We start from the raw sequence: 26,572 nt of genomic DNA, 5'->3' as shown, positions 1-26,572 counted from the left end.
GGGTGGTCTCGCGAAATCAAGTGGGGTTATACACTTCTGTATGGCCATATTAATGCACTTTGTAATATACATCGTGCATTAAATATGAGCCATACAGAAGTTATTCACTTACCTGCTCCGCTGCTAGCGTCCTCGTCTCCATGGTTCCGTCTAAATTCGCTGGCAGCTTGCTTTTTTAGATGCGCTTGCGCAGTTCGGTCTTCTCCTTTCAGCACGAGCCGCTTCCGTGTGCTCCCCGCTACAGCTCTTCTGCGCATGCGCAGATGAGCTGTCACTGCTCGGGAGCGCGCTGGAGCGGCCATTCTGTACCATCCTCTGTTAGAGGAAGGTGCAGAGCCGCCCAGCTGTCCGGAGAAGCCGCCCAGCTGTCCTGCCGTCCTGGTAAGTGATGGACCGGGGGGCGGCTGTCGTCGCTGTGCCGGGGGGGGCTGTCGTCGCTGTGCCGGGGGGGCTGCCGCTGCGATGGGGGGGCTGTCGCTGCGATGGGGGGGCTGTCGCTAGGCCGGGGGAACTGTCGCTATGCCGGGGGGGCTGTTGCTAGGACGGGGGGGGGCTGTCGCTAGGCCGGGGGAACTGTCGCTAGGCCGGGGGGGCTGTCGCTAGGCCGGGGGAACTAGCGCTGGGCCGGGGGGGCTGTCGCTAGGCCGGGGGGGCTGTCGCTAGGCCGGGGGAACTAGCGCTGGGCCGGGGGGGGCTGTCGCTAGGCCGGGGGGGGCTGTCGCTAGGCCGGGGGGGCTGTCGCTAGGCCGGGGGAACTAGCGCTGGGCCGGGGGGGGCTGTCGCTGGGCCGGGGGGGCTGCCGCTGTGATGGGGGGGGCGCTGCGCCGGTTACCTTCTGCCTGGCGGTGGGTGACTGGTCGGCCGTGTTCACTCCAGGGGTCCGGTCGGCGGCTGCGGGGCGTCTAGTTGCCATGGAGACACAGCTGGTAGCGTCTCGGGAGCGCGCACGTCGGGCTGCAGCGAGCGAAGGGAAAAGAGCCGGCGGCCATCTTGGCAAAATTTTTAGAAGTTGCTGAAACGCTGGAACTGTAAGTAGAAACCAGCTAGAAAAGTCATTTACAGGGGTAATTAGTAATGTTTGCTTAATTAGGGGGACTGGGCAAAAAAAAAATTCACTGCTTCCTCGAGACATCTCCTTTAAGGCATGTGAATTCCCGCCATTATGGTCATTTTGGCAAGAATTCACACCACACGTTGCCAAATGTGTCTTAAAGGTATATACAGTATATATATATATATATATATATATATATATATATATACACACACCTCTCTGATAAATATCTTGTCATGTGTCTGAAAAAGGAAGCCTAGATCCCTCTGAAATGCATTGCACCCCCACAACTGCAACCCCGTTTTTTGTTTTTATATTTTTTTAAATACGTACATAACATTATTAATAAATGTAAATCCTCTATATACTTTCACTGTGGACTGTTGATCTGGACCTTAGAACAACAATAATGAGCTATTCTGCAGACTAGGATAAGGGGGGTGTTCTTAACAGAGACCTCCATGTAAAGTAAGTTAATTGTTTTTCTATTTTAACGGCTGTAATCCCTGGAGTGACGGGTTTTATTTATTCATTTTAATTTCTATACGCACATGACCGAGATCTACTTCGGAATCTCATTGACGCTCTCTACCTTTGGATGTCCTTGTGATGAGGGAAACCCTTGGCCATTCAAACTGAGTATCTAATAAGCTATCTTGGACTTCAGGTGTGGTGGTTTGCCCTTATCCTCGGTAGATCTGTCACACCAGGTAAGTCACCTGCATTTTTGTAGTTCCTTATTTTATCTATGCCAATACCTCTGAAGCACTGCTCCTTGTTTTATTGGGACCACTGCATTTAGCAGCAATGACAGCGGGTGACCGATCAACTGATTGACCCGGGTCCCAAGTGGTGGGTCCAGCTGATCAACTATTAATGACGTGTCCTCTTGTTAGGTCATCAATACTATTTATCTGGAAAATCCCTTTAAATATAGTTTAATATTCACGTGAGGTTATGGCATCTTCAGGCCAAGGTGCAGTACAGCAAGGTTTACTATAGGAACATCAAAGTTGCAGGGGTAGTGCGGGGCACAGGTGACACTGATGGTTATACTGCCCACGTGTCCCAGGGGACCATGTATGCAGTAGTCTTGTTCATGCATAGGCAGAGAAGTGTGAAGTATAGCAAGTAGATAGGGACATATTTAGTAAGCTAAGGATTATGGAAGAACTGTGGCCTGGGCCACTGAAGAGTGCTGGTCCAAGAAACAAGAAGCAGTCAGTATCCGTGAACTTGCTAAAGTGTACACCTGTCTACAAAAGAAGTAGATAGCATGACAAACAGATCAAAAGAGGGGTCTCTGTTTAGCCTTAGTAAACCCAGTGGCAATGTCACTGCTGCCTCTGTTTTGGTTCATAAAAATAAATGCTTTTATGGAACCTAGGTTTTCCCACTTTCCTTGTGTTTCCCACTTTTACTGTGTTCTCCCTGGATCACACCTGTTCGCATTACAATTATACTGCGTAACTACGTTTTCAACACAGTCACAACCAGCTCCACATAGTTTTCTTCCTTGTTATTGTCCAGAAAACTGCAACACAGCTGCTCCAAGCTACTTTCTCCTTAACAGCAAGCTTCTTGGGGAAGTCCAATGTGGCCAGTCCTACCTGTGGTAGTGTCCCTCGGTATCTCTGCTATCTCAAAGGCAAAGATAGCAGGGATAAAACTGCCTTCAAGACCCATTATGATGCCATTTTAAAGTTTCTGATAATCTCCCAGCTGTACTCATCAATTTTGATTCAGGTTGCTTTTTCCTGACTTTATATAATCAAACAGATTTGATGCTTTTCTTTTTTGCAAATGTTTGTGGAGAATAATTTTCTATACTTTTTCTATACAATTACGAAAAGCTACTTACTAGTTAGACACCCCAAAACAGTTGCTACAAAATGTTTTGCACAGATGCCTGTGGGGGTTAATAGCAATCTTCCAAACTTTTGAGATACAAGCAATTAGGAAATGCTACTTGCTAGTTAGAAACCAAAAAAGTTGCTACAAAATGTTTTGTACAGATGTAACATCTAACATAAAAAAAGCCTACAGGTTTCTTCTTGCACCACACTTTGACCCTTTGCGTGACCTTTGATGGATGATTTTGGCATCATTAGACATCCTCACCACTGCCTTAAAATCATAAAATTTGAGTTTGATACATTGAGTGACCTGCCAGGCAAGGTCAAAGTTCCTATGTGAAGTCTAGAGGCGCTGTTGTGCTTCAGCCAACAGCACCGCTAGGGAAAGTCAGGGCTCCTTCACACTAACAAGGGCAATAACGGGCCATGATTCACGGCCCAATATCGCCCTCGCAATCCATGTGGAAATCCCTGGATGTGAGGTGTTTTCACACGGACACAGCCTCGTAACCCTGCAGGGTTGAAGGAATCCCCCAGCGTGGCTGTCAGAGCCGCGGCAGGAAATCGAGATGTTCTCCCATTGTTTTCAATGAAAAAAATGGGCAATATCGCAAAAAGAAAGGACATGCTACAATTTTTTTCCCTGCACAGCATCGCAACATGGTGCCATGCGGGGAAACATTGCAAATGTGAATGAACCTATTTTATGTTCACATAGTAAACAACGCATCAATCTAGTTTGTTAAATAAGCATTTGCCATGCTATGGAAATTAATTTGGCGTGTGCACAATTTGAACAATGCAACTATTACCATACAGAGTATATGGGCAGTGACATTATGTAAACGGTATAAGTGTGATATGGATGTTCGCATGGCTACATCTATATTAATGTGCATACAAAATACCATCCACATACATGTGTAATGGCCTACACACAAGGGCATAGCCTCTATCATTTTGCACCGATAAGCCCCACCCTTGTGATGCCATTATTTCAGGGGCAGTCCCTATGTATAGGGGATTGTAGACAGAGGTAAGCTCGCTCCCTTCACAGGTCCTAAACGGTTATTAGGGCTCTGCAAAAGATAGGCACACGAATGGGTCAGATTCTGGATGAAGGATCCTGCAGTGGAATCTTACCCTGTGCCCGCCCAGTGTCTGCATGTACCTATCATTTCTTGTGTTCTCCTGTAATGTGGATGGTCCAGCCTGCGAGCCGTCAGACATTCGCAGTACAGATTTTTTTTTTCAAATGCTTATCCTTCCCACGCCGTCGCTAGGTGACCACGCAGGTCCTGTGACTAGAGATGAGCGAGCACACTCGTCCGAGCTTGATGCCCGTTCGAGCATTAGGGTACTCGAGATGCTCGTTATTCGAGACGAGCACCACATGGTACTCGAGTCAATTCCATTTCCTTCCCCGCATGTTTAGCGCCATTTTCTAGCCAATAGACATGCAGAGAAGGCATTACCACTTCCTCCTGTGACGTGCCAGCCCTATCCCACCCCCCTGCAGTGAGTGGATGGCGAGATCAAGTGACCGCCGAGTATTTAAAGCGGTCCCGCCCGCGGCTCGCCTCAGACACACACTGGGAGTGTATAGGGAAAGTGCTGCTGCTATAGGGAAAGTGTTAGTGTAGAATCCTGTCTTCAAGAACCCCAATGGTCCTTCTTAGGGCCACATCTAACCGTGTGCATTACTGTTGTGGCTGGCTGGGAGCAGTTTTGCACAATTTTTTATTTTTTCATCTCAGGCTGTGCAGGCCATTACAGCTATAGCGTTCTCAGTCTGCAGTCTATTATAAAAAGTATAGGGAAAGTGCTGCTGAGATAGGGAAAGTGGTAGTGTAGGATCCTGTCTTCAAGAACCCCAACAGTACTTCTTAGGGCTACATCTGACCGTGTGCATTTTACTGGGTGGCTTCTGGGAGTTGTAGTGCTTCCATTTTAGTATTGCGCAGCTAGGCCTGTTTGCAGCCTTCCGTAATATTTTTTTTCTGGCTGGAGTGTGCAGTAAAATACCGCTCTCATCGATATAAAATACCCTGTACTGTAATATTACCAGGGCCACTGCAAAGTATTTCAGCTCAGCCGCTGTGCAGAGCGTCTCATAGTACCATTTCCGTTGGTGGGGTTGAGATCGCCGTAGTTACCAGCACTATCCACTGGCTTTAGAGTCTTCTCCCACTCCACACAGCCTCTATAATCTACAATTCTCTGCTCAGCAGTAAATTAGCCCTAGGTATCAGCGCAAGACAGCGGGTTACATTTTTCTAGTCACAGCATAGAGCCTCCGCTATCTACAAGTCTTTGTGTGCGGTGAATTAAGGCCCAGTTGTCAGTGCTGTACAGTGGGGTAATTTATTTGGCCCCTGCTCTATTCGCAATCCGCCATGATGAGGAGTAGGGGTAAGGGTCGAGGACGTGGACGCGGACGCGGATGTCCAAATGAGGGTGTGAGTTCCTGGTCCAGGTGAATCACAGCCGGCTGCTGCGGGATTAGGAGAGAGGCAAGTTTCTGGGGTCCCCAGCTTCATATCACAATTTATGGGTCCACGCGGTAGACCTTTATTACAAATAGAGCAGTGTGAGCAGGTCCTGTCGTGGATGGCAGAAAATGCATCCAGCATTGTATCGACCACCCAGTCTTCTAGGCAGTCCACTACTCCCGGCATAGGGACTGTAACTCTGAATCCTCTGGCTGCTGCTCCTCCTTCCCCCCAGCCTCTTCACTCCATGAAAATGACACATTCTGATGAGCAGGCAGACTCCCAGGAACTGTTCTCGGGTCCCTGCCATGAGTGGGAAAAAATGGTTCCTCTCTCACCTGAGGAGTTTGTTGTGACCGATGCCCAACCTTTGGAAAGTTCCCGGGGTCCGGGGGATGAGGCTGGGGACTTCCGGCAACTGTCTCAAGAGCTTTCAGTGGGTGAGGAGGATTATGATGATGAGACACAGTTGTCTATCAGTGAGGTAGTAGTAAGGGCAGTAAGTCTGAGGGAGGAGCGCACAGAGGATTCGAAGGAAGAGCCGCTGGACGATGAGGTGACTGACCCCACCTGGTTTGCTAAGCCTACTGAGGACAGGGCTTCAGAGGGGGAGGCAAGTGCAGCAGCAGGACAGCTTGGAAGAGGCAGTGGAGTGGCCAGGGGCAGAGGCAGGGCCAGAGCCCAGAATCCACCAACTGTTTCCCAAAGCACGCCCTCGCGCCAAGCCTCCGTGCAGAGGGCTAGGTGTTGAAAGGTGTGGATGTTTTTCAGTGAGAGCGCAGACGACCAACGAACAGTGGTGTGCAAACTGTGTCGCACCAAGATCAGCCAGGGAGCCACCACTATCAGCCTCACCACCACCAGCATGCGCAGGCATATGATGGCCAAGCACCCCACAAGGTGGGACGAAAGCCGTTCACCGCCTCCGGGTCACACCACTGCCTCTTCCCCTGTGCCCCAACCTGCCACTCAGATCCAACCCCCCTCTCAGGACACAGACACGAGCGCCTCCCGGCCTGCACCCTCACCTCCGCTGTCCTGAACCCCATCCAGCAATGTCTCTCAGCGCAGCATTCAGCAGTCGCTAGCACAAGTGTTGGAGCGAAAGTGAAAATACGCAGCCACGCACCCGCACGCACAAGCTTTAAACGTGCACACTGCCAAATTAATCAGCCTGGAGATGCTGCCGTACAGGCTTGTGGAAATGGAGGCTTTTTTTAAAAAAACATGATGGCGGCGGTGGTCCAGCGCTACTCGGTTCCCAGTCGCCACTATTTTTCCCGGTGTGCCGTCCCAGCCCTACACCAGCACGTCTCCCACAACATAAATCGTGCCCTCACCAACGCGGTTACTGGGAAGGTCGACTTAACCACAGACACATGGACAAGTACTGGTGGGCAGGGCCACTGTATCTCCCTGACAGCACATTGAGTGAATTTGGTGGAGGCTGGGGCCGCTCATGTCCTACCCACACCAAAAATAGCGGGTCCTAGCTCGGTGCTGGTATCTGCGACGGTTTATGCCACCTCCTCTAAACCCTCCCCCTCCTCCTTCTCCTACGCAACCTATACCTCTCAATTAAGAAGTGTGAGCAGCACGTCGCCCGCAGTCGGTGCGGTGCGACGCGGCAGCACAGTGGTGGGCAAGCGTCAGCAGGCCGTGCTGAAACTGCTCAGCCTAGGTGACAAGAGGCACATGGCCCCCAAGCTGTTGCAGGGTCTGACAGAGCAGACCGACCTCTGGCTTTCGCCGCTGAGCCTCCAACCGGGCATGGTCGTGTGTGACAACGGCCGTAACCTGGTGGCGGCTCTGCAGCTCGGCAGCCTCACACACTTGCCATGCCTGGCCCACATCTTCAATCTGGTGGTTCAGCGGTTTCTGAAAAACTACCCTCACTTGCCTGACCTGCTCGGAAAGGTGCGCCCCGCTGCACACATTTCCGCAAGTCCACCACGGACGCTGCCACCGTGAGGACCCTGCAACATTGGTTTAATCTGCCAGAGCACCGACTGCAGTGCGACATGCCCACACGGTGGAAATCTACGCTACACATGTTGGCCAGGCTCTAGGAGCAGCGTAGAGCATAGTGGAATACCAACTCCAACATGGGCGGCGTAGTGGTAGTCAGCCTCCCCAATTCTTTACCGAGGAGTGGGCCTGGATGGCAGTATGTCTCTTGATAGCCAGACCACCCTCATGTCTATATCTCAGCCTGTTTTTGAGGAGGAGGGGGAGGAGCAGGAGGAGGAGGGGGAAGAGACAGCTGGGCACACCGCAGAGGGTACCCATGCTGCTTTCCTCTCATCTGTTCAGCGTGTATGGGCTGTGGAGGAGGAGGAGAAGGAGTAGGAGCCTGAAAGTCATCTTCCTAGTAAGGACAGCCATGTCTTGTGTACTGGTACCCTGGCACACATGGCTGACTTCATGTTAGGCTACCTTTCTCGTGACCCTCGCATTAGACGCATTCTGGCCAACACGGATTACTGGGTGTACACCCTTCTCATCCCATGGTACAAGGAGAACCTTTCCACTCTCATTCCCAAAGAGGAAAGGGGTACGAGAGTGATGCAATACCACAGGGCCCTGGTGGAAAAAATGATGCTAAACTTCCCATCTGACAGCGCTAGCGGCAGAAGGCGCAGTTCCGAGGGCCAAGTAGCAGGGGAGGAGCGGAGATCAGGCAGCATGTACAGCGCAGGCAGGGAACACTCTCCAAGGCCTTTGCCAGCTTTATGGCTCCCCAGCAAGACTATGTCACCACTTCCCAGTCAAGGCTGAGTCGGAGAGAGCACTGTAAAAAGATGGTGAGGGAGTACATAGCCGATCGTACCACCATCCTACGTGATGCCTCTGCTCCATAGAACTATTGGGTGTCAAAGTTTGACACGTGGCAAACCTTGCGCTGTATGCCCTGGAGGTGCTGGCTTCCCTTGCCGCTTGCGTCTTGTCAGAGAAGGTGTTTAGTGCAACTGGGGGAATCATAATGGATAAGCGTACCCGCCTGTCAACTGCCAGTGCCGACATGCTTACACTCATAAAGATGAACAAAGCCTGGGTTTCCCCAGACTTCTCTTCTGCACCGGCGGAAAGCAGCGGCACCTAAAAATTCTTTTAGCTGCAACCGGATAAATAGGCCTTCTCTATCACCGAAAAAAGGGGGAATTAGCTTTGTTAATCACTCTTGGATATTAGTCCTCCTCCTCCTCCTGAGAAAACATGTCATCACGAACTGCCAAAAGGCTCTGCTTACAATTTTTTTACAATTTTTCAAAGTTTCAAAAGTATTGATACCTTACCAGAAACCAATTTTTTTCACTGGGCTGCCTCCAGGCTCTGTTGCAAATTAAGCAACAGCGAGCTATATCTTTAAAAAATATTTCTGGGTTTCACCTCCCCTCTTGGTTGATAAATTTTTCAGAGGTACACTTGTTCTCTTGGTCCACAAATTGTTCTGGCCCTCGCCTATACTGTTATCTAAATAATTTTTCCGGACTTCGCCTACACTAATGGTACAACAATGTTTCAGGGGTTCGCCTATACACTTGCTACAGAAATAGGGGTCTGCCTATACTTCTGCTACAGAAATGTTACTGGGGTCTGCCTATACTGTTACTACATAAATGGTACTGGGGCCGGCCTATACTGCTGCTACAGAAATGTTACAGGGGTCTGCCTATACTGCTGCTACAGAAATGTTACAGGGGTCTGCCTATACTTGTGCTACAGAAATGTTACAGGGTTCAGCCTATACTTGTGCTACAGAAATGTTACAGGGGTCTGCCTATACTTCTACTACAGAAATGGTACTAGGGCCTGCCTATACTGCTGCTATAGAAATGTTAGAGGGGTCTGCCTGTACTTTTACAACAGAAATGTTACTGGGGTCTGCCTATACTGTTACAACAGAAATGGTACTGGGGTCGGCCTATACTTCTGCTACAGAAATGTTACAGGGGTCTGCCTATACTGCTGCTACAGAAATGTTACAGGGGTCTGCCTATACTGCTGCTACAGACATGTTACAGGGGTCTGCCTATACTTGTGCTACAGAAATGTTACAGTGTTCTGGGGTCTGCCTATACTGTTACTACAAAAATGTTACTGGGGTCTGCCTATACTTCTACTACAGAAATGGTACTGGGGTCTGCCTATACTGCTGCTACAGAAATGTTACAGGGGTCTGCCTGTACTTTTACTACAGAAATGTTACTGGGGTCTGCCTATAGTTGTGCTACAGAAATGTTACAGGGGTCTGCCTATACTTTTGCTACAGAAATGTTACAGGGGTCTGCCTATACCTGTGCTACAGAAATGTTACAGGGGCTCTGCCTATACTTCTGCTACGGAAATGTTACTGGGGTCTGCTTATAGCTTTGCTACTGGAATGTTACAGGGGTCTGTCTATACTATGGGTGCACAAAGTCTTACCATCGCGGTGTTTTACCTATCTGGCCCAAAAACACTCACTGACTAGGGCATGAATTGTGGGCCGAGGCCAACATTTATTTTCTCTCGCGTTACCACAGTTATCCGCAGTACTGGTTTGGGCCAAACAAGAGGAGCGATACTGCACAAATGAGACATTCACAGCTGCACTAGCATCGGAGTCCGCTCTATGCCCGCGATTGCTGAGGGTTTGTGCAGAGGCCTATGTCCTCGACGCAGTGAAAGTCTGCCATGTTTGGGCACTCTGATTTCTTCATGGTTCATGTCTTGGGGTTCCTTGGACTCACCTATGCTGTGGGTGCACACAGACTTCCCATAGCTGTGTTTTACCTGTCTGGCACAAAGACACTGATTGACTTGGGTAGGGTGCAGAGTGCAGATGGCTTTCCCCTTGCGTTGTCGATGAGGTATCCGACACCCAAACAGAATGAGTAGTGTGTGGACACATGGATTCCCCCTTGCTATGTCACTCGTGGCACCTTGGGCGACACAAGGTGTTTTCTGGGACCGAGCCTGACCCAGGGCCCGCTCACATACTTCCCACACAGAGTATTGCTGCATTGTGGAGATGTTTAGAAGAGCTGGGCTGGCACCTGAGTCCCCTTTATGCCCACATTTGCGGCTCCTGACAATTTTGCGACGGAGGTGGCACGGGATTGGAATGATGATCGTACGTCAATTTATCATCAATTCTCAACAGCATTGTGGGCTATCACCCCCCCCCCCTTTCAAAGAGGGTCGCTGCCTGGCCGTGCCAACCCTCTGCAGTGTGTGCCTTTGATTCCTCCTCATCGTAGATGCACTTAGAAATAGACATGAGGGTGGTGTAGCTATGAAGCGAGCGTGTGGCATGAGGGCAGCTGAAGGCTGCACAGGGAAACTTTTGTGTGCGCTGTGGACGCAGGGTCGTGCGGGGGGGGGGGGGGGGGGGGTTGGGCAGCATGTAACCCAGGAGAACTGGCAGCGGTGTGACCCGCAGGCAGTGATTGTCCTTGATTGCAGGTAGTGTGGTGCTTAGCTAAGGTGTGCCTTGCTGATGAGGGTTTGTCCGAAGTAAAAATTGTTAGGGGGGGGCAGACTCTTGCCCCTATTGTGGCCTAATAGTGGGACCTGGGAGACTGATATGCAGCCCTGCATGCTGCCCCTGCCCTTCTCTATCCGTTTCTGTGGTGTTTCAATGACTTTTGGATGTTTTCCAGAGTTTCACAAGTGAAGACCTATGCGGAGCATCAGTCATATACAAAAATGCTCGAGTCGCCCATTGACTTCAATGGGGTTCGTTACTCGAAACGAGCTCTCGAGCATTGCGAAAAGTTCGACTCGAGCAACGAGCACCCGAGCATTTTGGTGCTTACTCATCTCTACCTGTGACCTTTACACAATGTCAATTGCGGAAGGGTGTGGGTCTGATGGCTTCCATTTACTTTCATAGAAGCCTTCCGAGGAGAGCTGTGAAAAGCACACTGAAGGGATTGCCCCGTGAGAGGTCACAAGCTATAGGAGAACGACAACTGCACATGTTGAGCCTTGGAACCTGTGTGTAATCGGATATAACAGCCTGAAATCAGTTTCTGAGAGCAACAGGACAGCAATGACACTTCCCAAAACTAAAGACCATAAGTGAGGCATCATCACCATCAGTAGTAAGCGTGCACACTGACAAAGACTATAGTAACATGTGACAGACCTGTTATTGCATAGTAGAACACTACTGCTTACAATGGGAAATGTATAACCTACACTATATACAGTAAATGCACATAAAGTAATTCTATGTAATTAATGACATATAATTTAACATCAATAGTATCTCTAAGAAAGAAGTAGGAATACAAAAGTTTGAAAAAATAACTTCTTTTGAAATCCAATGAAAGAATTCTTGTGATTGCCTTTGTGTTTTCCCTTCAGATCAAGCACATCTGAAGAAGAGAAAATATTTACTGCATGCAAATTGGAGAATATATATTGTTACTTGAAGAAAGAAACCACTGGTTTTCTTAAAAATAAAAAGTCAGACTATTCATATCTGAAGCAAAGTCCTTCACAATAGAGACAGCTTCTTTTTCCCCTTTTTTCTTTACTCACAGTGCAGATCCATATCGAACACACAACTGATTTTTGAATCTTTTGAATTCCAGTTGTCTTTATATGAAAGTCAATATGAAAGTCACATGCTGTTCATCCGCAAACAAAACACAATAAATCCTGGTTTAGCCGGCCGACGATAGTCCAGAATTTCAGCTAATATCAGACAGAATATACTTATCCAAAATTGTACTCAACAATCACCTAAAAATTTCTTACAAGAGTGGAGCGGCACAATGGCAAACAACAATAAAAAAATGGATGTGCCAAAAGCAGTAACTTCAGATATGTAAAGCCTTGAGGCAATGGATTGTAAGACTTTTCCTTGTTGGTAAGGTGGAGCTATCTAGATGCTACTACCGGTATAGGAGATCTGAATCTTCCTGCATGATTTTCATTTTGAAAAAGTAATTTATAGCATAGGATGTTCATTCTGCCAGCATCCATTCCTACTGACTACCCTAAAAACATGTATACTTGGCTTGCTCAAGCTTGCGTGTTTTTTTTCAATCAGGACAGAAAGATAAATCACAGACAGATTTCTTTCCTTTTTTTACTCTGACATTTTCTGTTAGGGGATAACCTTGAGATCCTTCCCTCATCATCTGCTGTTGGGTAAGAGTTTGGTAACTACCACATATACGTTAGATGGTTGTCCAATCCTTCCTTGATCAGTGGATTTGGTCTATATTTACCAAAACCATATGGATGCCTTTACTTAGTTGCTCCTTGCTGTGACTCTTGATGGACATCACTAGTGGGGATCCCTCTCTATGATGTCCATGGAAAGAGTTATATAAGACAACCACTCTACCTCCTTCCCTTCCAGATGTGTGTGTATGTATATATATATATATATATATATATATATATATATATATATATATATATATATATATATAGCTGGTGACTGTTGCTTATTTGGAACTGACTGACCCAAGGCCATCTGCAGTGGCATTGGCTGTCAAATATAGCTGACATCCTGCTGTAATGGCTGGGTTTGGAACTAACTTTGAGCACATTTATTTAACTCCTTGGATGCCATAGGATATAGTATATAGCAAAACAGGATATAAGTGGTTATATAGATATAGGAAACTCCCTCTATTGCCCCACTGACTCATCTGTGGCACAATCACGGTGTGTTGATGGGTTATCATGGAAGTCAGGGGCCTAACAGAGGCCTTGTGTATTGTCAGTGAATCACTGCTAAATAATAATAGGCTCCAAAAGAGAAGTATTGCAGTGTATTATATTAGCAAATAATGACAGAGATAAGAAATAAGATGCAGAGGGTAGAGAAAAGGGTGGGAGAAAGATATTTTCCCGCCGATTGACTGGCATGTACAGCAAGAGGCAAGGGAATTGATGTCATGACTCTTTAACCCCTTTTCCCTCTGTAATGTACATCACAGAAGTGTAAGGTAGGTATGAAGCAGGCTAGGGACCTAGCTACAATAACAGCTGCTTGACAACTTACATGCACAGTAAATTCTGACCGCAACATATAAATCGTCATCCGGATGGGGAAACTCACCATCAGTCTGCCATGATGATATTGTGGAGTGCTGATGGATGCCTTGAAAGCCCTGAGCTTAGTAAAGGCTTAAGGGCTTGCAATGTATTTAACCTAATCAAGCCCTACCTATAGGAGGACTTAATATTTGAAGGTAAAAAAAATACAGTATACTGCAATACTAAAATATTGCATTATATTGTAGAAATAATCAAGCAATCACTAGTTTAAGTCCCTTAAGGGCACTACAAGATAATATACATTTTAAGTGAAATAAAATTAGATATCATTTTTTAAAAAGTCAAACACTTTTTAGCTTTAATATTTTTCAATTTTTTGAATTATTCCAACAAAATGATCAAAAAAACCCTATAAAAACCCTATAATAATAAGTGATCTAAAAGTCGTTTGCACATAAAAATAGTAGCAATATAACTACAGCTCATCCAGCAACAAAATAAGTCCTTAAATACCCCTATCGACAGAAATATAAAAAAGTTATGGAGCTCTAAGTAGGACAACAAAAAGCATTTTTCTTTTCAATAAAAAGGTTTTTAATTATTTTAAATTAATAAAACATAAAAAATCTTTAATCATAGTATTATCATAAATTATACTGACTCATAGAATAAACTAAACATGTCATTTTTACCATACCATAACTGCCGCAAACACCTCCCCCAAAAAAGCCTTTTGTTTTGTTTTTTTCCATTGCACCCCACTTTTTTCCAATATATCATATGGTACATTAAACGGTACTATGAAAAATTACAGTTTGTCCTGCAATAAACAAGCTCTCATACAGCTATGCTGACGGAAAACGTAAAAAAGTTATAGCTCTTGGAACACGGGTATGAAAAAAGGTCAAAAACAAAAACCTGGAAAATTGCTGGAAGTTAAAGGGTTAAATAAATAGTGCAGACATATAAAAGCCTATTTTTTATGGGATGAGTTGTATTTTTCAGTGACATAGAGGGGCAATGGGCTGACATAGGGAACCTCCATAGTCTATCAACCACTTAGATGCCTTTTCCGCTATTGTGCTGTGTCCTCTTCAATCAGTTGATCGGTGGGCATCCTGAGTGGTGGACCCTTCTGATCAACTACTGATGACCTTTCCTGATGATAGGTAATCAATAGTTTTGTCCCGGAAAACCCATTTAATACTTTTGCTTTATCAGCAATTACAAATCTTCAGCATTCTGAAAAAATATAATCATATCATTGCAGTAAAAGCTGTAAGATATTGTTAATGTTTCCTATTCTTATTATTCCCATTCATCTTGTATATAAAAAAGCAAAGTGTTCAGAGAAAGAAATTACTACTCCGCAAGAAAATCCCATTTTATTAAAGAAAATAATAAAGACTTTGAAATACAATTGAACTGTAAGGAGCAAATGCAATGTCATTGTATTCAAAATAAACATCGGATACAGTTGAAAATGTATTGTGCTTGCAATGTGGTTTAACCCCTTGAGTGGCACGCCCGGAAAAGTTCCGTGACGAGCTCCACTGCTCATAGTGACATAGCCCGGAAGATTTCCGGGCTATGTATCACTATGGGAGCTGCAGAGCACAATGCCACAAGCTGTGACAGTGTGCTCTGCCTGCACAGACCCACAGAGAACAAAGCAAGGGCTTTGAAAAAACAGCAGAAGATATTGCCGACATGTCGGCAATGTCCTGCTTTGTTTACAGGTTGCCATAGAGACCATCGGCTTGTCAGAAGCAAGCCGATGGTCTCTGTGGCAGGGAGAGCTGGTTGTTAGCTGTCAGAGGACAGCTAGGTACCAGCTCTTACAGCAGAGATCAGAGAAAACCTCCGATCTCTGCTGTGTTAACCCTTTACATGCTGCAGTCTATGTGACTGCAGCATGTAAAGGGCTGTCACTGCAGCATGTAAAGGGCTGTCACCATCGGACCCCTGGAATGTGATCAGGGGTCCTGATGGGTCCCTGTGGAAGTCCCCTAAAGGGACAAAAAAAAAAAAAAAAAATTTTTTAAATTTAAAAAAAAAAAAGTAAAAAAATTATTAAAAAAATAAAAAAAACACTTGTCTCCCTTTACTTTGTAAAAAATCAAAAATACAATCACACATGTGGTATCCATGTGCGTCGTAATGACCCAGAGAAGGAAGTTAATACATTATTTAACCCCTTAATGACATGGCCCCTTTTTTCTTTTTTCCCCATTTCTTTTTTTCCTCCCCCCTGTTTAAAAAATCACAACTTGTCCCGCAAAAAACAAGCCCTCATATGGCCATGTCAATGGAAAAATGAAAAAGTTATGGCTCTTGAGACGCAACAGCAAAACTAGTTGAAATTCAATGATTAGACCATTTTAAAAAACCTGCCCTGGTGGGCACGACAGGGTGGTAGGAAACCTGCCACTCAAGGGGTTAAATAAGCCTTAGAAACGTTTAAATGAATAATTAAAATACAAAACAAATATGCAAATGCTGGCACACTGAAAAAAAACTGCAGTGCAAATTGACCTGCGGTGGGGAATTTTAATCTCCAGCATGTTCAGACAAAATATTAGACAAAATAGACAAAAATTAGACTCTATCAGACAAAATATTTCCAATTTGGACAACTTCCTTCCAGGTGATGACAGTCTGCTTGTTGTTAAATTTCACTTGACAATTGATTGTTTTGGTTGAAATTGTCCATTTTCAATAACTTTAATCTAATGTGTATGGGCACCTTTAGTCGAGAAAAATGCCAAATACTAATGGTAACAGTGACACAAGTACACGTCTTCTCCCACTGGACAAAGGAAACATGGAAGTGACTAACTGCCACACCAACGTCCCCACACGTGAAACATCAGAGGGAAGTCAACTCAACTTCCTAGAGAGGAGGAACAAGCTGAAAAACAAAGCACATTAGCCAAGCACATTAGTGCAATGACAAGCTAAACACATAGTAACAGGCTGGAAAGCAGCAGCTACACAAATTGAGAGATTAGCACAGGATTAAGTAAAAAATGGCAACACCCTTGTACATGCCATAATTCAGTGTAGGAAGTCCAGTATTGTAAATTAATAGAGAAACCTAACAATAACCAAACAAACAAACAGAAGGAAAGTATCTGCCCTTGTCCACAGAGGACAGAAAAAAAACACAGATTGGGAGTGCTACATTAGGGTGCTCTAATTAATTAGTTTCATTTATTATATAAAAATTCCACCTGTTGTACTAGTATGTCCTATAATATATCCTATCTTTGTGCTGCAGGTAAGACTTTTTGGGAATATTTTTTTTTGGTTCCACAAAACCCCTTTAAAAGATGTAATATGATTACACATTTTTAAAGGGAACCTGTCACCGGTTTTTAGCACAGTGCTACAATAGTATAGTTGCAGTCTTTCCCACAATGCTTTTGTTATCAATGTTGATAAAAGAATACCTGTATAATAGATGTTTGAAAATCCCCCTTGCCACATACAAATGCAGTAGAGCGGTCCATTGGACGGACTGGCCTAATTAGCTGCATTTTTTTTTTTAACGGAGTCCATCTCTCCAGCTCCTTGTAATGTGGATGATGCTGTGCTGTCAGTTTCAGGCACATAAGCAGATAAGCTACCCCTTGGGGGCAGATTTAAGTATCTTATCTATGCATGTGCCTATGACTGCAACTATACTGCAACTACACTATTGTGGCGCTGGTATTGTTTCACTATGCTAAAAACTGGTGACAGGTTCCCCTTGACTAATTAACTGACATGAGCTTTTCTTCCATGCCCCATATTCCAGTGTGAAGACTACAGTTTGCAAGATAATCTATAAAAAACGTCATTGTTGATTTGAAATCTTTGCACTTGATAAAATACATGAAAAGTGGAAAATTCTATAGTAGAGTTGGCAGAACAATATGGTTTGCTTGTGCTAAGTGATGTGGGTTTTGTAAGCCATGTAGTAAAATGATAATGTCATTTTATGTCAAAAATAAATTCAAGCACTGTGTTCTAAGCAAATATTTTACTTAATTGCAAATTGCTTCATAGTATACAGTGCATATTTTTGAATTAAAAAAAAATGAATTTTCCGTCTATTTCTATGATTATTTCAGCTTTGTTTAACTTTTCTACAGTTACTTCTTTTGGAGAAAATTCCAAAAAATGTATTATTCAACATGACTTCTATTTAAAAAAAACAGAACTTACAAATATATTTTTTTTTCTCCTAATGCAAAAGGAAGGTATACTTACCCAGTTACAATGGTGGATGGTACATAGGTTTTGTCCTGCTGAAACATGCTTGGCCCTCTAATCAATGTACTTTTAGTCCACATTTATTCACAGGTTTTTAATGGTTCCACCAGTCTATAACGTTATACTATGTCATATTAATACCATACAAACTATGTACAAAATATATATTACCTTATGTCCCTTATAGCAGCACAATATAGGAGGAAACATTACCCAGCAGGCTGATAGGACAGGTGGAAATTTTGGTTGACATCTGATTACCACTGGTAATAAAGATAGATAAGTAGATTTACTAGCATTACTTTTCCAGGTTTTTACTGGACTCTAAATCACACAAATTACACAGGATTTTTGGACTGCTGTAATCACTATTATTGCATACATTTTAGCAATTGTGTTTAAATTTACTTAAACACTTCTGCCATAGCATAACTAGTTTCAGTGTTTCTGGGTTTTATTTCCTGTTAAAACGTATCATAGCATAGGGATAACTAGGCTACCCCTGACCACTAAGAATTTCAAGTTCTTACTGTTGCACCTTCTGAGGAAAGCACCTAGATTTTAGGTCTTCTGGTTTTAGTTTCAGGCATTGATCTCCTGACCCTGTTCCTATTCTGTTTTTTTTTGCTGACTACTCTATTTTTCCATCCCTGATCTTGGCTACATTTACATGCTGTCTGAATTGAATTCAATCGGAGCTATGCCTGCACTTCAAGATGTGGGGATGGATGGTAGTCTGGGAGTGCAGGATGATCAGGCAGCTAGCTCAGTGGCAGCTAGTAGGATGGGTTGAGAGAAGCGTGCCAGGGAGGCTAGTTCTGAACTGGCACACCCCAAAAAGTTTCCACAGTTGGCAGATGAGGAGGATGCAAAACAGGATTAGCACTGCTGCAGCTCAACATGGCCTCTGCCCGCCAGGGAGATGTCTGCTCCAGTAAGAGGGGGAATAGAAGCGTAGGGCAGGCTAGACAGGTTCTGGTAGTGGGGGACTTTATTACTAGGATGACAGACAGGGCAATCTGTTACAGAGACCAGGATCATTGACGTAGATTTGGCTGGTAAGGACTGAGCATTAATGGCACTTATATGCACCAATGACAAATTCAGAGGTAGGTGGAAGGCCCTTAAAATGATTTCAGATAACTAGGATGTAAGCTTAAAAGGGTTCTGTCACTAAAAAAGAAAAATGCTCTACTTATCTATTCCTCCCCCATCAGTCTACTTACCAGATCTTCACCTCCCTTATCTTCTCCTGTCTCCTGCAGTCCAGGGGCTCACTTCACCTCCACTTGCCTGATTCTGCTCCTTCCTGTGAGGTTATGTACATTAGGTTGGCAGTCTGCCAATGTACGTTATGTCACAGCTCACAGGCCAGCAAGAGGACTGCCTATCTTCTTCAGAGATTGCTCATGCGAGCTATCTCTGAAATAGATTACAATTCCTTCCCAGGCAGTGAAGCTACAACACAGGGATGTGACCTTCACTGACCCAGCAGGAAGGAGTTTGTGATAAAGCAGCCTTCATAACAAGCTGGGCCCAGCCTGCAGTGAGCTGATCTGGGGCAGTAGAGAAGCTCAACCAGGAGAAGATGTGATAAGGAGACAGACAGGGAAGGAATAGGTAAGTTTAGATAATTTTTCTTTTAATGACAAAACCCCTTTAAGGCAAGGACCTCCAAAGTAGTATTTTCTAAAATACTTCGTGTAACACATACAACACAAGAAAGGCAGCAAGGGATTAGGGAGGTAAATAAGTAGTTCCAGATTTGGTGTAAGAAGGAGGGGTTTGGGTTCCTGGAGAACTGGGCTGACTTTGCTGTTGCCTACGGGTTCTACTATGGGGATGGGATTGTGCTAAGTTTTTAGCACTGCTTCTTTGCAGTGCTGGAGTTGTAGGTTCAAATCTGACCAAAGGCAACAACTGGATGTTTTTTTTATATTCTCTATGTGTTTATTTTGTTGTTCTTCTACTTTTCTAGAGAAGGACAAGCAAGTGTGGTGTCTCAGTTGTTGGCACTGCTACTTTGCAGTGTAGGTTCAAATCTGACCCGGGGCATCATCTGGATTTTTTAGAGTTTTATATTGTCTTTGTGTTTATTCTTGTTGCTCTCTCCCCTGCTCTAGAGCAGAACAGACAAGTGTGGTGGCTCAGTTGTCCATGACACTTTTATCCTTGAACCTAGGAGACCAGCACTTAAAGGTGACAGTGCTAACAACTGAGCCACATTTGGTGGACATTAGTAAAGCTGATTTTTACCCCCATTGTTTTCAATAGGAGTTGGAATTGGTTGTTCTGATTCACAATTATTATTTTAAAAATTGAGTCGGACAGTCGCAACCCGAACATTTTACTAATCGCTCAACACTACTTATCATGGTTTCAGCTCTGCTCTAAATCCTATGAATGCAAAAAAGTACATTTGGCTTTTGTTACTTCTGCATTAATTATTACAGATATCAGTACAAAATAGTAAAGGATGACTAGGCCATCAGTGAAGCCCCCTTGAGGATGCATAGCTGATCTCTGCCAAATCTAAAGTTGCACACATCTAAGGCCAGTCCTACCCATGATATATTCTCTCAAGTTGTATATGTATTGTTTTTTGGAAGTACTCATAATGTAGAAGAGGTCGCCGTTTGAGTTTTAACCCCTTAGTGACGGAGTTTTTTTGCTTTTTTCCATTTTTGTTTTTTCCTACTCCATTTTAAAAAATCGTAGCTCCTTAATTTATCCATCGACGTCGCTGTATGTGGGCTTGTTTTTTGCAGGATGAGTTGTATTTTTCAATGGCACTATTTATTGTACCATATAATTTACTGAAAAACTTTTTAAAAATTCTTAGCGGAGAGAAATGGAAAAAAAACGACATTCCACCATCTTTCTGTGCATCCTGTTTCTACAGCACACAAATTGCAACAAAAACGACCTGATATTTTTATTCTATGGGTCAGTACGAATGCTACGATACCAAACGTGTATAGTATTTTTTTTTCTGTAGTACTTTTATTTATTTTTTTAAGATATTTAATTTTTTTCAATTATTTTCTGCGGTCATTTTGTGCACGCAATAACTTTTTTATTTTTCCGTCGACGTAGTTGAGCAAGGGCTCATTTTTTGCGGGATGTCCTGAAGTTTCCGACAGTATCAATTTGGGATACATACGACTTTTTGATCGCTTTTTATTGCGTTTTTTCTGGGAGACAGGGTAACTAAAAAAGTGTATTTCTGGCGTTCTTTATTTTTTTCTTTCAGACGACGTTCACCGTACGGGAAAAATAATGCACTACTTTGATAGATCGGACTTTTACAGACGCGGCGATATCAAATACATATTTTTATTTTATGATTTTGATTTTTTAATAATGGATATGGCAAAAGGGGAGTGATTTAAACTTTTATAACTTTTTTTTTTTAACAATTAAAAAAACTTTATTGATTATTTTTTTTACATTACTTTGAAGTCCCCCTGGGGGACTTTAACATGCGATGCTTTGATCGCTCCTGCAGTATGACGTAATGCTATAGCATTACGTCATACTGCATTTTTACAGGCAGTCTTTCAAGCCACCCTGTGTGGATGGCTTGATAGGCAGTCTGCTAAGGCAGCCCTGGGGCCATTCATTAGGCCCCCGGCTGCCATGACACCTGCACGGCTCCCCCAATCTCACTGCGGGGGGGCCGTGTGGGACCCCCGAACGCTGTTCGGGGGATTTAAATGCCGCTGTCAGAATTGACAGCGGCATTTAAAGGGTTAATAGCCGCGATCGGCCGAACGGCCGAACGCAGCTATTGCCCGCGGGGGTCAACTGTAATAAACAGCTGATGCCCACGCTGTATGGAGGGAGATAGCGCCGTTACCTCCCTCCATACACGTCCTGCAACAGCAGGACGTAGTTTTACGATAGGGCTGTCACTAAGGGGTTAAAGGAAAAAGTCAATAAAATTCTTGCTAGTAAACTATGATATGCCCTATGCACTGCATTACTAGGGTATTCTACAAGGCTGCCCTGTGATTGTTTGCCTAAATATATTGTACCACTACATATTACTACTGTGAGTCAATAGGAAACATATTTCTAACTGGAAGTCATAATCAAGTGTTATCCACTTTTCCTGTGTGCGAACAAGTAGGAGAACTGAAAATCACTCCTCTAGGACCCCAACAACTTTCATCTCTATCTTGATTTCTTTCAGCAAAACAAGTCCCCACCTGCTACCAGCTTGGCAGAATCAAATGAAAGACCATCTTCAGCCAAAACCTATTTCAATACAACGTGCCCTAACTCTGACAAACACTTTCGCATATTGTCATGCAACTACCGTGCACTATTTGTTCGCTTCACTTTCCAATAGAGTGGGTCTGTTATCAGAGTGTTGAGTCTCATTTTTGTCAGAAAGCATTATCCCCTCATTACAAATTTCTGCCTTGGTTGGTCTCTAATTGGATATAACAGGTCTAAATAGATAGGTATTAACGGCTCCTGAACCAAGCGGTAATTAGTTGGTCATAAAAGGAGCACAACGGAGATGCTAATTATGTTCCACTAGATGAATAGAGCTGAGCCACAGGAGCAGAAAATTATCATTGTGAAAACTTGTTACAATTGATGATTTGCTGGTGGCAGTGAATAGAGACACTGCTGATAAAGGAACACTCTTAACATTTCCCAGCACATGGGCTATTGTGAGAGCAAGATAAATAGATACAAGACGCTGAGCATAATACTGCTCAAGTTAACCAAATGCAACTTTCTTGGCAAGTAACATTACGCTGTGATATAACTCGCAGGCAATTACCTTGTATATATTCTCTGCTGAAATTTACTGGATTTACGGTGTAAACTGAATCATAATGGTTACATATTAGAGGGATTTTTTCCCTTTGTTCAGATTTGCATAATGTACTTTATTAACACATAAGCATAAATCGCTATTTAGCAAGTGAACAGGCTAATAAAATTCCATCTACTAATTATCAGATGAGTCATTGTATGTATGACTAATGTTTGGCTAAAGACTGTAAAAGGTAAAAACCATTAGCTCAGGTCTGAGATACTTTGCATTTTCAGGACTACACACAGTTTTTAGCTATTTTGAGTCTGTATTTTTTAATGGCTGTTAGCTTTGCTGGACCATCAACATGATGTTGTCATCATTCACATTAAGGTACCTTTACATGGAGCAATTATAGCTGGAAACAACTAATTTGGGTGATAGTCGTCCCGTGTACAAGTGGTCGACGACAGGGCACTGAGCCAGAAATCACTCATTTGTTGGGATCGCTTGGTTTTTAGCTCACCTAAAAACCTAGTGACTGTCAGGCCATGTAAACAGGAGTTACTCAGTATTAGAGTGACTACCTGTTTACTGTGAATTAAAGTGGGTGGCTGATCTCTGGCCCAGTCTACTTTCATTTTCTGTAAAAGCACAGAAACGATAGTTGCTGATGTGCCACACTAATTGCGGTATAACACTCCCATTGTTTTCAATGGAGCCTAGCAGACATCGATTCAATCACAGCACTTTCCACCACTGCGATTTTCGAGCACAGTCTATTCTATTTTTTGCATTTAGCGCACCTCATCAATGATAAGGTATGCTAACTCCGCAGTCAGCCGCAAATGAAAGTTAAAATTGTGGCAAAGTGCTGTTGTGCCAGGGTGGTTTCACACGGGCGAGAAAATTGTGCAATTTTTACCTGATATTAGAGTCAATAAAAAGCAGATTATGAAACCAATGATTTATAATGGTTTCTTTCCTATCTGCAGTGTTTTCACTGATGCAATGTTGAGAGAACAAAAAATCGTGATGTCTTTCCTTACCTATTCTCTAGACTGAACATATCCCAAGATCTGAGTTGCGAGATGACCACCGTTAAAGGAGTTTTCAGGGATAGGTCATCAATAGTTGATCAGCTGGGGTCTATTGCTTGGGAACCCTACTGATCAGCTGATTGAGCATCCTTTGTCAGTGCCGCTCCACATAGGGGTATGGAGTAGACCCTGCTCCTACAACACTGTGAAGTAGCCACAGCTGGTAATTGCAGGCGCAGCTCTCATTATAATCAATGGGAGCTGCACCTACAGTTAGACAAGCTAGCCGCTACATCGGGGGCAGAGCAGCAGCTTCAGCACCCTTGTGTGTGCTGGCACTGACAGTGGGTGTCTGATCAGCTGATTGGCCAGAGTTCTGAGTGGCTGACTCCAACATATCATCTATTGATTACCTATCCTGAGGATAGGTTATCAATAGTAGTTCCCTGGAAAATCCCTTAAAAACATTATTTCACAATACTCTCATGTGCCTAGGAGTGGCCACCCAGTGGGTTTGATGTGAATTATAGACTGTCAAATCTTTTCTAGTATGTCACAATATTGTATTGAATTGGTTTAATATTTTGAGTGCCGCATCACCTGAAAGTGGGTAATTGAAGATATTTCTTTATAAAAATATAATAAATTGGATAAAAACAATGAAAAATAAAATGCAGACAAAAAAGAAAACACAGTCTGAAAGTACTGGAGGCTCAACTTCTTAATAGAGTTCTTAACTACATTTGAGCTTAGACAAGTGTATTGCAAAAGCAGAATTGGAAACTAATAAGTTTCTGTTGATTCTGTATTGTATATACCAGCCACTATTCCCAATTTGTAAGATACATCATAAATAAAATGTAATCAAAATAATATGCGTTTTTTGGAAATTAAATATGTTATTAAGCATATTCCTCTTTATATTGTACATTACTGCCCATTGTAGTACCCAGCTCTGGTACAAACAAAACCCTTAAAGGGGTTGTCCCGCGCCGAAACGGGTTTTATTTTTTTTTTAACCCCCCCCCGTTCGGCGCGAGACAACCCCGATGCAGGGGTTAAAAAAACAAACCGCTCAGCGCTTACCTGAATCCCGGCGGTCCGGCGTCTTCATACTTACCTGCTGAAGATGGCCGCCGGGGTCTGCTCCCTCCGTGGACCGCAGCTCTTCTGTGCGGTCCATTGCCGATTCCAGCCTCCTGATTGGCTGGAATCGGCACGTGACGGGCGGAGCTACACGGAGCCGGCATTCTGCACGAGCGGCTCCATTGAAGAGAGCAGAAGACCCGGACTGCGCAAGCGCGGCTAATTTGGCCATCGGAGGGCGAAAATTAGTCGGCTCCATGGGAACGAGGACGCCAGCAACGGAGCAGGTAAGTATAAAACTTTTTATAACTTCTGTATGGCTCATAATTAATGCACAATGTACATTACAAAGTGCATTAATATGGCCATACAGAAGTGTATAGACCCACTTGCTGCCGCGGGACAACCCCTTTAATAATATACTCTAGAAGACTCAATAAATAAAGTATCGCAGGTGCTGCTATTGTGGTGTGTTTAGCTTGTCAATGGCATGACTAACTGCAATATAAAAGACATATTGGTAAGTGTTTGGAGCCTTGTACTCTCACCTATCATTCAAGGCATACATGGACACAGATGAATTTATTGTACATTATATTCAAACTACAGTAAAGAGTTCATGGAAAATCTAAAAAATATATATTGTTGATTTTCTTTACTTGCTGTTGGGCAACTAAGTGGTTTGCAGCTGAATATTATGAGCGAGCAATATGTGTCACATATAACCTGCAACCATTTGTATAAAAATCAACTGCAAACTACCAGCTGTGACATTGACTGTACATCTTTGTTCATTTTCAGCATACACGTATTATAAAGGTGAGTGAATCAATAAATCTTCAGTGCCTAAGGCATCAAAAAGTTGATTTTGCTATGGTACTTAAATTACACTTTTCAGCATAAATTCTAGTTTCAGTTCTAATCCATAAAGTGCCACATAGTTTATTGTAAGCATTGTTGTGTTGAAACATAATTTAACAGTCAGTTAAGCCAGAATAGTAAAGTCATTATTGTACAGTCAAAAGTAGAACTAGAAAACAAACGATTTTACAAAATGGATTTATATGTAATAGCAAGATAGAGTGAGCCTCAATTTACTTGAAAGAAGTCAAATAAATCGCAAACACATTAGTTAAAAGGCATGTCAACCATAAACCATGCATAGATTGAGGCATTGAGCTCCTAAGGGCTAATGCCCACGGACATATTTCCGCGTTTCACATGGCGGAAATCCGCGGTGTTATCCCGCAGCTATTAGGTTCTATTGAATTTAATAGCTCAATGTTCTGGCTGCGGAATTCCACCACAGAATTTCGCAGCGTGAAAGAAATCGCTGCATGCTCTAATTGCCGTGGGAAAACGCGCGACCGGCTTCTATTGTAGTCAATGGAAGCCGTCTGTCACACAATAATTCTGCTGTGAGCACAGCGGAAATATCGTGTTATTACGCATCACCGCCCACCGCCGGCTACGTCATCACCTACTGCTGGCGCATCATGCGCTGTACTGCGCATTCCCGTCAGCATGCTAGACGGCACTGGCACGGCGGATCCAGAGAGGTTAGTATGGGGTCTTTGGGGTGGGCGCTGCGATATTCCACTGGCAGAGTCTGACATGGCCGTGGGCATGAGGCCTAACTGTGGTATATTTCTATTTTATTTTCTAAGGTAATTTTTATATAAAGCGTGTTTGTGATTACATAATAACATAGTGTGCAAGGTTGAAAAACGGACACATGTCTCTCTTTCACCTCTTCCGCCCCCTTTCCAAGTGTTGATCCAGAGAAAAGCAAAAAAAAAGTGGAAGCAAATTTTTCTCATTTTAGGGAAAAAAAATCCTTTCTGACTCCAATCTGGCAATCAGAATAATCCTCGGATCACTGACCCTTCTAAAGTAATCAGTGATATAACAAGTAATATTGTAAGGCTAGAGAAAGGCGTCCAGGCCTCTCTTGTACTCTTTTAGTGAATTCACCATTATCATGTGGCAAAGAGCTCCACAGTCTC

Source organism: Eleutherodactylus coqui, chromosome 4, assembly GCF_035609145.1.
Source record: "Eleutherodactylus coqui strain aEleCoq1 chromosome 4, aEleCoq1.hap1, whole genome shotgun sequence".
NCBI classification, from domain to species: domain Eukaryota; kingdom Metazoa; phylum Chordata; class Amphibia; order Anura; family Eleutherodactylidae; genus Eleutherodactylus; species Eleutherodactylus coqui.
The sequence above is the reverse complement of the archived record's forward strand: the minus strand, read 5'-3'. Positions refer to the sequence as shown.